Genomic DNA, 12,473 nt, shown 5'->3' with positions numbered 1-12,473 from the left:
TGCCCCTGCCCCTGCCTCTGCCCTAGGCTCTGCCCCTGCCCCTATCCCTGCCCCTGCCCCTATCCTAGGCTCTGCCCCTGCCCCTGCTCCTATCCCTGCCCCTGCCCCTATCTTAGTCTCTGCCCTAGGCTCTGCCCCTGCCCCTGCCCCTGCCTCTGCCCTAGGCTCTGCCCCTGCCCCTATCCCTGCCCCTGCCCCTATCCTAGGCTCTGCCCCTGCCCCTGCTCCTATCCCTGCCCCTGCCCCTATCCCTGCCCCTGCCCCTGCTCCTATCCCTGCCCCTGCCCCTGCTCCTATCCCTGCCCCTGCCCCTGCTCCTATCCCTGCTCCTATCCCTGCTCCTATCCCTGCCCCTGCCCCTGCTCCTATCCCTGCTCCTATCCCTGCTCCTATCCCTGCCCCTGCCCCTGCTCCTATCCCTGCCCCTGCCCCTATCCCTGCCCCTGCTCCTGCCTCTGCCCCTATCCCTGCCCCTGCCCCTGCTCCTATCCCTGCCCCTGCCCCTATCCCTGCGCCTGCTCCTGCTCCTATCCCTGCCCCTGCCCCTATCCCTGCTCCTGCCCCTGCCCCCGCCCCTGCTCCTATCCCTATCCCTGCCCCTGCTCCTATCCCTATCCCTGCCCCTGCCCCTGCTCCTATCCCTGCCCCTGCCCCTATCCCTGCCCCTGCTCCTGCCTCTGCCCCTATCCCTGCCCCTGCCCCTGCTCCTATCCCTGCCCCTGCTCCTATCCCTGCCCCTGCCCCTATCCCTGCGCCTGCTCCTGCTCCTATCCCTGCCCCTGCCCCTATCCCTGCCTCTGCCCCTGCCCCCGCCCCTGCTCCTATCCCTGTCCCTGCCCCTGCTCCTATCCCTATCCCTGCCCCTGGCCCTGCTCCTATCCCTGGCCCTGCCCTTATCCCTGGCCCCGCCCCTGCTCCTCTCGGCCCTGGCCCCACTCCCTGCCCCTATCCCTGCCCCTGCCCCTATCCCTGCCCCTATCCCTGCCCCTGCCCCTGCTCCTATCCCTGGCCCTGCCCCTGGCCGTGCTCCTATCCCTGGCCCTGCCCTTATCCCTGGGCCCGCCCCTGCTCCTCTCGGCCCTGGCCCCACTCCCTACCTCTATCCCTGCCCCTGCCCCTATGCCTGCCCCTGCTCCTATCCCTGCCCCTGCCCCTATCCCTGCCCCCTGCTCCTGCCTCTGCCCCTATCCCTGCCCCTGGCCCTGCTCCTATCCCTGCCCCTGCTCCTATCCCTGCCCCTGCCCCTATCCCTGCCCCTGCTCCTGCTCCTATCCCTGCCCCTGCCCCTATCCCTGCCTCTGCCCCTGCCCCTGCCCCTGCTCCTATCCCTATCCCTGCCTCTGCTCCTATCCCTATCCCTGCCCCTGGCCCTGCTCCTATCCCTGGCCCTGCCCTTATCCCTGGCCCTGGCCCTGCTCCTCTCGGCCCTGGCCCCACTCCCTGCCTCTATCCCTGCCCCAGTCCCTGCCCCTATCCCTGCCCCTACCCGCTCCTCCTCGGCCGCTTCGGAGCCAGGCAGCGTACCGCTGGAACGGCCGCCACCGCGGGGGGAAACTGAGGCACACTTGTTGGCGTCCTCCCCCAACACACACACAGCAACACCTCCTGCCCTCCCTCCAAAACCTACCGCACCCGTGCACACGCGTCCGAACACACAATGGCTTTTCAGTGGCTGATACATAGTAAGCGCCTAACAAATACCATAATGCATTCATTCATTCATTGAGTCAGTCAGTCAGTCATTCAATCGTATTTATCGAGCGCTTACTGTGTACAGAGCACTGTACTAAACGCTTGGGAAGTACAAGTCGGCAACAGCGGGCTCATGGTCTACAATGGGGAGACAGATGACAAAACAAAACAATACCATCATTTATTACTACTATTATTATTATTATTATTACTATTACTCCAAACTTTTGGCTCAATCACCACCCTCTGCTGCTTCATAATAATAATAATAATAATGATGGTATTTGTTAAGCACTTACTATGTGCAAAGCACTGTTCTAAGCCCTGGGGAGGTTGCAAGGGGATCAGGTTGTCCCATGGGGGGCTCACAGTCTTCATCCCATTTTACAGAAGAGGGAACTGAGGCACAGAGAAGTGAAGTGACTTGCCCAAAGTCACACAGCTGATGGAGCCAGAATTTGAACCCATGACCTCTGACTCCAAAGCCCGTGCTCTTTCCACTGAGCCACGATGCTTCTCATCACTGTTCCCCCTCAGCCCCCCATCCTGACCTGGGGCTCCTGGCCTGCAGTCACCCCATCCCACCCTACCCTATCCCATTTTACCCCATTCCCACTCCACCCCATCTCACCCCATCCCATTTTAGCCCATGCCCACTCCTCCCCATCTCACTCCATTCCCACTCCATCCCATCCCATCCCACCCTCCCCATCCATCCCACCCCATCCCACTCCATCCCATCCCACCCTCCCCATCCATCCCATCCCATCCCATCCCATCCCACTCCATCCCATCCCACTCCATCCCATCCCATCCCAACCCACCCACAATGTGAAGGAGGGAACGGCCTCCTTCCTCAGCGGAGCAAGCTCAGCAGCCTGCCTGATGCTCCCTGGCTCTTTTGCCCAGAGAGAGGTTGGCGGCTTGGAGGCCCTGGATCAGGATGCCAAGATGCCCTTATTCGGGTGGTCCCCCCACTCCCCATCCCCAAAGGCCTCTTCTGTCCAGGCGGATTTGGGATTGTAGCCCTATCCCGGAGGATCTTCGGGACCCAAGTGGGTGGGTGTGAAAAGGAGAAGCGGGGGCGGGGGGGAGGCATGCAGGTGTGGTTGGGCTGGAGGACAAGGGTCAAGAGAGCCACGTTTTTGTGGATAAGTGATCCGTGCAGCAGAGGGAAGTATGGATTGGAGTGGGAAGAGACAGGAGGCCGGGCGGTCAGCAAGGAGGAGACACAATAATCGAGACACCTCAGGGGGCAAGACAGCTCAAACTTGGATGAAACCTGAGCCGAGGGGCCCGGGAGCAGAAAGCTGGAGCCACAAGTTGTGATGCTCCCCGATCAAACCATCTTGTAGCACAGCCAATCAATGGCAGTTGCAAGGAGAATGGACTTGGAATTCCAGTCCATCGGTCATATTTCTTGAGCGCTTACTGGGTGCAGAGAACTGTACGAAGCACTCGGAAAAGTACTGTGAGCCCGTTGTTGGGTAGGGACTGCCTCTATATGTTGCCCACTTGTAATTCCCGAGCGCTTAGTACAGTGTGGCTCAGTGGAAAGAGCAAGGGCTTGGGAGTCAGACGTCATGGGTTCTAATCCCGGCTCCGTCACTTGTCGGCTGTGTGACTTTGGGCAAGTCACAACTTCTCTGTGCCTGTTACCTCATCCGTAAAAAATGGGGATTAAGATTGTGAGCCCCACGTGGAACAACCTGATCACCTTGTATCCCCCCAGTGCTTAGAACAGTGCTCAGCACATATTAAGCGCTTAACAAATACCGTCATTATTATTATTATTGTTAGAAAAAAAACAAGTTGGTAGACATGTTTCCCACCGCCAATCTGGGAAAATAGTCCTGTCCATATACAAAGTGGAGGAACGTATCATTCTTTCAACTTCTAGACCGTAAGCCCGGTGTGGTCAGGGATCGTCTCTGTTGCTAAATTGTACTTTCCAAGTGCTTAGTACAGTACTCTGCACACGGTAAGTGCTCAACAAATATGATTGAATGAATGAACTCCTTACCTCTCCTCTTCCCTGCTCTCTCACTGAGAAGGTGTAGAGAAGATAAGTGACATGTCCAAGGTCACACAGCGGACAGATGACGGGGCCAGGGTGAGAACTCAGGCCCTTTTAACTCCCAAGCCTGTGCACTATCCATCAGGGCACTGCTTTTCATGTCAGTCTGTCCCTCTAGACCATAAGGTCCTTTCGTGCGGAGATCATTTCTACCTACTCTATCCTACTGTGCTTTCCCTTCTGTGTAGTGAACACAGTAAGTGATCAAGAAATCCCACTGATTGCTCCATCTCTTTCCCTTCTGCCACCCTCTCTGCTTATTTATTTATTTATTTATTTATTTATTTATTTATTTATTTATTTATTTATTTTACTTGTACATTTTTATTCTACTTATTTTATTTTGTTAATATGTTTTGCTTTGTTCTCTGTCTCCCCCTTCTAGACTGTGACCCCGCTGTTGGGTAGGGACTGTCTCTATACGTTGCCAACTTGTACTTCCCAAGCGCTTAGTACAGTGCCCTGCACACAGTAAGCGCTCAATCAATACGATTGAATGAATATACAAATGCCTCCTGGTGTGAAGACTTTTCATTTTTCCTGCTCCGCCAAGTCAGTTTGTCCCCAGTGTTGTGTTTTCAAGAATTGAGTTTATTCTGATTGGGCTAATTTGGGATTCTGGGGTGTCAGGTGAGCGCTGAGAAGCAGCGTGGCTCAGTGGAAAGAGCCCGGGCTTTGGAGTCGGAGGTCAGGGGTTCAAGTCCCGGCTCCGCCAATTGTCAGCTGTGTGACGTTGGGCAAGTCACTTAACTTCTCTGGGCCTCAGTTACCTCATCTGTAAAATGGGGATGAAGACAGTGAGCCCCCCCGTGGGACAACCTGATCACCTCCCCAGGCCTTAGAACAGTGCTTTGCACTTAGTAAGTGCTTTATAAATGCCATCATTATTATTATTATTACCGCTGGTGAGGATTCAATCTTCCTTAAATGATCACATTTCTACCCTTGCAGAGAGGAATCAAATGCTAGTGGCCAGTTAAAACTAAATAATGATCATTCACTAGCAACAAAGCACTTGAACTGATTTGACAGGAAAAGATCCAGTAATCAGATTCCAAAGAAATTCTCAATTTCCTTGAAATTGAATCATTAAATCCAGGAGATGACCTGGCTTTTGTTCTGTGTATTTTTTGTAAGCTGTAGGAGTCTATAATTCAAAGAAACTTTGATTAGGACATTATAAGGAAAAGGAGATTTATCTATGTCCCCAACAAATTTATTTTCTTGGGTATAATTGCAAGATTATAGTTTTTGTGATTTTTTAATGGTATTTGTTAATCACAGTATGTCCAACACTGTACTAAGTGCTGGGGTAAATACACGTTAATCAGGTCGGACAAAGTCCCCGACCTACATAGGACTTACAGTAGGGACCATCTCTGTGTGTTGCCAATTTCTACTTCCCAAGCGCTTAGTACAGTGCTCTGCTCACAGTAAGTGCTCAAAAAATACGATTGAATGAATGGATGAATAAGTAGGAGAGAGGAGGATTTAATCACCATTTTGCAGATGAAGTAACTGAGGTACAGATAAATTAAGTAGCTAGCCCAAGGTCACAGATACATTGCAGAGCAGGATTAGAACCCAGGACCTTTGACTTCCCATCCCATACTCTTTCCACTAACTAACTAACACACTTCATAACATAACATACTTCCACTAATATGCTTCTTCTCCAAGACTTAGTACAGTGTTCTGCATCCAGTAAGCGCTCAATAAATGCCATTGATTGATTGATTGAATAAGAATAAGATTGATTGAGGTAAGACAATCAACTAATATCGACTCTCCAAGAAATTTGGGGATGTGTAAAAAAGAGAGGGAGCTGTTATTGGGGCTAAGCTAAGAATCAGCAGCTGCTGCTTTTGTTCAATGCCACTACCTCACTTGCCGCAGATCTAAAAATGGAGGCGAAACGATGAATGGTCTGAAATAATGAACTGGTTGGGCAGAGATGAAAACTTAAGAGAAAAAGGGATAGGCCCAACAGCCTGAGACACAAGAAATTGTTTCAAATGTTAAATTAGGCTGCGTTCTTATCTCATAATGTATCACTTTCAAACATTTTATCTATAAAGATGTGGAGGAGGGCAACGCGATCATTCACTAAAAGTAGAGGGGGAGAAAGCATTATACTTTATTACTCTGGAAGCAATATCGCATTCTATTATATAAATCCGTACTTAGTCCCTTATGCAAGCAACTCTCCTATTTTTGAGAAACAGAGCCGACTCTCAGCAAGAATCTTTTCAAAAAGCAGCAAATACATTAAACGCTTTGTTATTTTCCCAGGGAATCTAGTGTCAATCATGCGAACCTAAGGGGGGGAGCACAAACCCTGTGTTTTGGTCTCTTCTTATAGAAAATTTGGTGATGCTTGAGCAAAAGAAAGCCTCTTCACAAACATTTTTATATGATAGGAAAACAAAAACGTAAAAAAGTAAAGCGGTGCAGAATGCCAACCAAGAAAGAGCAACTGCCTCTTTTTCATGTGATTTTCCTTAAAAGTTAAGCAGCGTTGATACCTGTGTGCAGTACCGGGAACCAGATGTCTCTGTGTCTGTTGCACAGCCTTGATTTCACTGATTCTCCCCAATCCCTGATTTCACCAGCGTTCTTAGTGGAGTGGGTGGAAGGGAGTACCCTTTCCAAATCTGACTAAACAATGGGATCTTGAAGGGTGAGATACCGAGGAACATCTGGCCTCAAATTTAGCCTCCCTTCCTTTTATTGCTTCTATTACGGTAGGGCGACAGTGTGGCCTAGTAGAAAGAGGCCAGGCCTTGGGGTCAGGAGTTCTGGGTTCTAGTCCTGCCTCCACCACTTGCCTGCAAGGCACTAAACAACTCTGTGCCCCAATGTCTTCATCTGTAAAATGGGTATAAAATACCCATTTTCCCTCCGCCTTGGAATGTGAGCCCAGTATGGGACAGATCTGATTATCTTGTGTATTCCTCAGTGCTTAACAATAATAATAACAATAATGATGGTATTTGTTAAGCGCTTACTATGTGCAAAGCACTGTTCTAAGCGCTTGGGAGATACAAGGTGATCAGGTTGTCCCACGTAGGACTCACAGTCTAATCCCCATTTTACAGATGAGGTAACTGAGGCACAGAGAAGTTAAGTGGCTTGCCCAAGGTCACACAGCTGACAAGTGGCAGAGTGGGGATTCAAACCCATGACCTCTGACTCTGACCTCTGACCTCTGACTCCCAAACCCTGCTTTTTCCACTGAGCCATGCGCTTGACACAGGGCACAGAAGCTGCATGGCTCAGTGGAAAGAGCCCGGGCTTTGGAGTCAGAGGTCATGGGTTCAAATCCCGGCTCTGCCACTTGTCAGCTGTGTGACTTTGGGCAAGTCACTTAACTTCTCTGTGCCTCAGTTACCTCATCTGGAAAATGGGGATTAAGACTGTGAGCCCCCCGTGGGACAACCTGATCACCTTGTAACCTCCCCAGCACTTAGGACAGTGCTTTGCACATAGTAAGCACTTAATAAATGCCATCTTTATTATTATTATTATTATGGTATATGCTTAATGAATACCTTCGTTATTATTCTTATTTACTCATCACATGCTCACATCCATATGTACCATATGTTACATATGCATGTACCTCCGTCTCACTGGCAGGCCCTGTGCCTATAAAATGAGCCATTCTGCCCCTTTGACTGTGGTGCGTCACTTGTTTTCTCTTCATTTTAGCAGGAGGCTGTTCATTTCATATGCTTTCAATAACTTTCTTCGCCGTTCACTTGGATAACTAGTTTTTCAAGGTCTGCGTATGTGTAGACTATAATTTTTTTTAAATCTGGTGTTCACATCTTGAAAACAACTTCCCTATTTTCTACCTGGCAAAAAATGCTTTTTTTCTTCTGAACAACGTATCATACATTTCAGGGAATAAATGTGCATTGGTGAGGTGATAAGCCGATAGGTTTGAATGATAAACTCTTTCAGAAGTTCTTCGGTTATAGTTGCTTGCACTTATCAGCTGTCATGTGGGGTAGGACTTATGATGAATTATACCCATTTGATAACCAACAATATTCTCTTCTCCCTTTTGTAGGGGAGACAGCTATAAATTTTGGATTCTGATGTTTCTGCTGCACCAGATTGGTACTGGGGCCATTTACCTGTACAATAGTAAAGTAGGACTAAATTAGAGAAGCAGCGTGGCTCAGTGGAAAGAGCCCGGGCTTGGGGGTCAGAGGTCGTGGGTTCAAATCTCAGCTCCACCAATTGTCAGCTGTGTGACTTTGGGCAAGTCACTTCACTTCTCTGGGCCTCAGTTCCCTCATCTGTAAAATGGGGATGAAGACTGTGAGCCCCCCGGGGGATGATGTGATCACCTTGTAACCTTCCCAGCGCTTTGCCCGTAGTAAGCGCTTAATAAATGCCATCATCATTATTATTATTAAGACTAGGGTTTACCCTTTTGTATTCAGTATCTGAAGAGGGTGCAGGATTAGAAGCAGCATGGTTCAGTGGAAAGAGCCCGGGCTTTGGAGTCAGAGATCATGGGTTCGAATCCCAGCTCCGCCACATGTCTGCTGTCTGACCTTGGGCAAGTCACTTAACTTCTCTGAGCCTCAGTTCCCTCATCTGTAAAATGGGGATTAAGACTGTGAGCCCCAAGTGTGGGACAACTTGATCACCTTGTATCCCCCCCAGCACTTAGAACAGTGCTCTGCACATAGTAAGCGCTTAACAAATGCCATCATTATTATTATCTGATTTACGGCTCTGTGAAAGCCCCATGACCGAACCAGATTACCAAACTGGAAAAGTTGAAATTTAATCATTATCATAAATGGAAAAGAATAGCAACAGAATATACACAAGTTGGTGTTTACGGAATGATATTTAAAGCTACAGAAGTTGAAGGCTGCAAGAGCAAAGCTTGACTGCCTGATTACGGCAATCGCCCGGGGACAGAGAGGAGGCGGAAGGGCGCTCTCTTGCCCTCCACCTCTCTTCTGGGGCACAAAGAAGAGACAGAGGGGGTCTCTGCCACTGCTGCTGCCTCTCCCCCCTCCCCCTGCCCCACTCAGGAACACTTTCACACGGGCATTGATGGCTGCAGCGGCTCTCCGTACCCAGCCGAGTCTGGTGGGGCAACAGGATTGGGACTGGGGAAGGATACTGGAGAAGCAGCATGGTGTATTGGGTGGAGTACACCTGAGAGTCAGAAGTCATGGGGTCTAATCCCAACTGCTCCCCTAGTCTGCTGTGCGACTTTGGGCCAAGTCACTTCGTTTCTCTGGGCCTCAGTTACCTCATTTGTAAAATGGGGATTGAGACCGTGAGCCCCACGTGGGACAGGGACCATGCCCAAACCTGTTTGCTTGTACCCACCCCTGCGCTTAGCACACAAACACTTAACAAATGCCACAGTTATTATTATTATTATTATTACTGCTTGGTCTCTGTGCGCCGCTATTATTTCACTGCATCAGAAAGCTGGCAGTTCTTCCAATCAATCAGTTTCTGCCTTCAGAAACCAATCAGAGGATGTGATTCGTGAGCATGCTGTAAATTAACTCCTTGAATCAGCTGAAGCATGATCAGATACAGACACCGGACACGGCCATAAACCAAATAAATACACCGTAGGCGATGCACAACTGTATTGTGTACTCAGCACTGTACTGAGTGCTCGGAAGAGTACAAAAGAAGTACAAGGCATACTCCCTGCCATCAAGGAGTTTACAGTCTAACGGTGAAGCCAGGGAGATACTAGACTTCTAAACCGTGAGCCCGTTGTTGGGTGGGGATTGTCTCCATTTGCTGCCAAATTGTATTCTACAAGCACTTAGTTCAGTGCTCTGCGCACAATAAGTGCTCAATAAATATGATTGAATGAATGAAAGATACTAGTTATTTACAAACAGTGGGAGCAAGAGGGACTTGCTATCGTATCCTATCTATCTATATCTATCTATCTATCTATCTATCTTATCTATCGTATCTATCATACTTGCTATTGTATCTCAAATGCTTTCAAGAGTGCTTCCAAACTTTGCGCTTATGTCTAGACCTGAAGTTAAAACCTTGAAAACTTGGAACTTTATTTTTATTTGTTTTCTTGTTTTGGAGTGGATCCATTTTCCATAAAAATTACCATTCAGTGACTTTGCAAAATACGATTAATGTGCTACTGTAATGCCAACATCCATGCAACCATTACTTGGAACCACTGGAAAGAGGAGAAAGTAAAACTTCTAATGAGACTGATCTGTCGTCTCTATTACCAAATATTTATAGGGTGAGACAGAGCAGTTCTTCTTGTAAGGAATTACATCATTAACACATAAGTTAAATGACTTCCCTTGGAAATTTGGGCTTGGGGCTAAAGACTGCCAGATCACGACATGCTGGCCTTTTAATGATGAAAACCTTAAAGCAAGATTGCTTCAAAGTGGAGAGGGTGACTCAAGGGGCAAGGTTGAGTAAATAGAGAGATGGGTGAGTAGAAATTTAAATGAGCTTCTGGACTCCGAAAAGATTGGTCTCCCCAAATTGTTCATTTGAGTCCTTCTTTTGCCAAGGAATTGTGAATGCGGTGAGGATTTAGCCTAGCTGAAAGATGTATAGGCTTGACTCGATTTTTAAAAGTTATTCTGCTTGTATCTGCACGTGGATTTATGCTTATATAGCACTAGGCAATCACCTTCAAAAGGACAAATAATAATGACATACCTCTCAATTCAGCGTTGGTCAGAATCTAGAGAAAGTGTGGTTCTCCTCGAATTTCTTGAGCGTGAAAGATTTGTCTCGAGCGGTACCTGAAAGGAGCACTAGCATAATATAGACACCTATATCTATCAATCTATAAGTCTATATGTACACCAAGCTCATCCTCTAGAGTGTAAGCTAGTTGTAGGTAGCGAACATGACTACCAACTCTGTTATATTGGACTCTCTCGAGCTCTTAGTACAGTGTGAGTGCTCAAGAAATACGGCTGATGGATCGATATACTTGTCCTTTATCTCTGAAGAAGACCCCACTTATGAAAAGCAGCACAGCAAGCACGGTCCTGGGAGTCAGAGGACCTGGGTTCTAATCCCAGCTCTGCCAATTACTTGCTGTGTGATCTGGGGCAAGTCGCTTAACTTCTTTATGCTTCAATTACCTCAATTGTAAAATGGGCATTAGATTAAATTCCTGTTCTCCCTCCTTAGAATGTGAGCCCTGTGAGGGACAGGGACTGTGTTCGGCCTAATTAACTCGAACCTACTATAAATAGTTCATTTATGAGTGTGTAGGTGACTAAAAAGGTCAATATTGGATCTGTAGTCTCATCATCATCATCATCATCACCAATCGTATTTATTGAGTGCTTACTGTGTGCAGAGCACTGTACTAAGCGCTTGGGAAGTACAAGTTGGCAACATATAGAGACAGTCCCTACCCAACAGTGGGCTCACAGTCTAAAAGGGGGAGATGGAGAACAAAACCAAACATACTAACAAAATAAAATAAATAGAATAGATAGGTACAAGTAAAATAAATAAATAAAAAATAGAGTAACAAATATGTACAAACATATATACATATATACATATATACATATCCACATTGGAAACGCTAAAACATTGTCCCTTGTGTAGCGTATTTGATGTTCGTAGTGTCCAGTATTATGTTCTCCTTTGCCTTCTTGTCTTTCCATATGAATCTAGATTCTACGGATGGTTGTTGACAATTATATTGACTTTGAGTGGAATTTACCAAAGTAGGAAGATAAGCAGTGTGGCTCAATGGAAAGAGCCTGGGCTTTGGAGTCAGACATCATGGGTTCAAATTCCTGCTCCGCCAACTGTCAGCTGTGTGACTTTGGGCAAGTCACTTAACTTCTCTGTGCCTCAGTTACCTCATCTGTAAAATGGGGATTAAAATTGTGTGAACCCCCCATGGGACAACCTGATCACCTTGTAACCTCCCCAGTGCTTAGAACCATGCTTGGCACATAGTAAGCGCTTAACAAATACCAACATTAATATTATTATTACTATAAGCTCTGGTAACAGTGCCACCCTCAAAGTAATTTGAAAACTTTAAATTTACTTTGCTTTTTTTAAAAAAAGGAAAGAACTGAGAACAATTTTGTAAGCAAGCACTGCAAACCCATAAACTGGAGGCAGCCTAGGTTATGTCTAAATTGGGAGCACTCCTTGACAGTCAGGATTTATAGGGGCTTATTGTAGTCATTTCCATAGAGTGGCTATGAATCGGAAATGACTCGACGACATTTGATAATATTTTAGTCATTACTTTGGGAATTAATTTTTGGCCCGGCAGCCTAAACCAATTCTGACTTCTGCAGAGATTGCTTTCCGAAATAGAAACCGTATCAAAAACCTGGTATGACTATCGTAGTGATTAACCTGAATTACACACCAAGTTGCTTTTGTGAACAGAGATACTCTTCACATCTGAAGGGATCTTTCCCTTCCCGCAGTAGGCTCTGTCTTCCCTGGATCCCCCAGTCAATGCCGTACAACCGTAAGCCTCCCACTCCCTCAGCTCCCAGGGATTTGGCAGTTGGGATATTTTTCCTGCTAGCCCCTGCTGGTCCTGGCTTCTAGCCCTGAGTCTCTCTGACTCTCTGCGGGCTTTGTTCTGGAGTAGGAAAAGGAACATTTTGCAGAGCTTCCAGCACCCTGGCTTTCTGGAAAGAGCCCGGACTTGGGAGCC

The sequence above is a fragment of the Tachyglossus aculeatus genome, chromosome 12 (genome assembly GCF_015852505.1).
Source record: "Tachyglossus aculeatus isolate mTacAcu1 chromosome 12, mTacAcu1.pri, whole genome shotgun sequence".
In the NCBI taxonomy this organism is placed as follows: Eukaryota; Metazoa; Chordata; class Mammalia; order Monotremata; family Tachyglossidae; genus Tachyglossus; species Tachyglossus aculeatus.
The sequence above is the reverse complement of the archived record's forward strand: the minus strand, read 5'-3'. Positions refer to the sequence as shown.